This window comes from Aplysia californica, unplaced genomic scaffold, assembly GCF_000002075.1.
Source record: "Aplysia californica isolate F4 #8 unplaced genomic scaffold, AplCal3.0 scaffold01065, whole genome shotgun sequence".
NCBI classification, from domain to species: Eukaryota; Metazoa; Mollusca; class Gastropoda; order Aplysiida; family Aplysiidae; genus Aplysia; species Aplysia californica.
In genome coordinates this window covers 111,572-113,499 of record NW_004798335.1, presented here as the reverse complement: position 1 = coordinate 113,499, position 1,928 = coordinate 111,572, and the positions used below count along the sequence as shown (strand labels likewise).

At 41.6% G+C, this 1,928-nt stretch overlaps 1 protein-coding gene across 1 annotated transcript in view; it reads right to left on the bottom strand.

Moving 5' to 3' along the window:
- Window positions 1-1,928, bottom strand: part of LOC101846782 (E3 ubiquitin-protein ligase TRIP12) — a gene marked incomplete in the record, with an annotated part of 59,416 nt that continues 57,488 nt past the window's right edge. Inside the window, 1 exon segment of the mRNA XM_013089854.2 lies at window positions 1-1,928.

The following is a 1,928-nucleotide window of genomic DNA, read 5'->3' as shown; positions in this document are numbered from 1 at the left end:
TACATGTTTCTAGGACTTTTAATTTTTTCTTCAAACACATAAGGCAAAAATAGGGTCAGTACTTTGTTTTTCTGTAATATGAACCTTTGTTAGAAACAAATGTAGATTGAGGTGTGTAGGAGATGTGTGTATGTGTGTAGAGACAGACTGCCAGCCTTGTGCGTGTCAGTGCACCAGCCAGTCTCTACCACAGGAGAAAGAGAAAAAAAAAAGAACAACTCCATTTTCATTAAAAATAAACAACCAAACTCAATGAAACTCACCAAAAAAACAAATTTAAAAAATGAAACAAACCCTCTAAGGAAGTAATCACTAGTCCTTGAAAACGCTATCCATCACAACATCTAAAATTAGACAAAAAAACACGGAACAAAAGATATGCTTTTTTTTTGCTCTCTCTCTCTCTCTCTCTCTCTCTCAGCGATGAAGTCTCCCCATCGCTGAGGCACACGTCAGAACGTAAAATCGAGACGTACCAGTCTTAAACATGTGTGTCAATCTTAACCGACCACCCCACCTCGAAGTTTGCAAGAATCCACTCCGATCAACACCAGTTTTTATTTGATATTGCTAGTTCATAAAAACAAATTTTCACACAACATAGAGGTTTTCATTTTACCATCATATTTTGCTCATGTGGTCAAAGATAAACAGAATCGAGTCGTCTTCCTGGTTGACTGAAAGAAAGTTTAGCTCACCACACAGACCTAATGCCCCCTTTATTATTGTATTTCTGACACTAGTCTCTGAATATATAAAAGCAGTCACAGGAGAATACAAAAGTGTTACTAGGCACCCCCCACCCCCCCTCAAGCGCTATAAATAACTACTCTACTACTATTTTAGCACTTCAATATTAGTGCCATACTTCCAATTATACCTTAGACAGCATCACTTATAGGTCTACAAACGACCTGTTAAAGCTGTTGATGATGCATACTCATATACAAAAACAACACTCACATTTCAGAAGCATGCTCTGTAAAGCCATGAAAAGTGGTTGCTTTAAAAAACCAAGATCTGAAAGAAACTATTCTGTACACAAGAGCCGTGGACACAAAAGAGAGCACATACACCTTCACCTAGGGTGCACACTCGCCACCACACTCCATGTCATATTTATTACTTATCATCACACACAATAAAAATGGCAACCTGAAAAACTTCATCCTCAATAGGTGTCATTGAAAACCTGAGAAGGAAAAAACACTAGAACACTACTTCAACGCCACTCCTCCCAATAAGACGTCTCACTCCACAAAACGCACACCCTACTCTCAACTTTGGCACACCAGCAGAAAGGGCAAACTATCCCCCCCGCCCCCCTTCAACAATCCACCAGCTTGAAACGTTAAACTGTTATACAGGACACAGGCAGTGACTTCCCCCTAGGAGGACCACGAGTAACCTGGAACACTTTCAAGAAGTAGATAATAAAACACAAAGGTAGAACACACAACTTCCTCATTCATATAGAGATGATGGACAGACAAGAGAGTATCGCAGCCGCCGCGTGGAGGGTTCAGTTTTCTCTACTAGCAGTAAAACCACCGTCACTGTTCGGAAGCGACAAAAGACATTCCGCGTCTCACCACCAGTCAGCTGACCTTGGATGATGTCTCTCTAACCGTCCCCTCTTCTATAGCAATGAATCTACAGTGTTCGGTTCCACCAGTGTTGTGAGGGAATTCCCCACAACAAGCCCACCCACCTGCCCAGTCAGAGGTTCAGCCCTTCGCACATCATTTGCCCCTTAACACTACTACAACATGAGAAAACCTTCAGAGAGATTTCCTTGTCAAATTTAAACGACACGGTGAGTCACACGGTGAAATACGAGTGGAGCCCAGTTCTTGGACAGAAAACTTCAGTCATGTAGGTGGGCACATTCTGTAATAAATTCAAACCGAATGTCAGTCAGTCTGCAC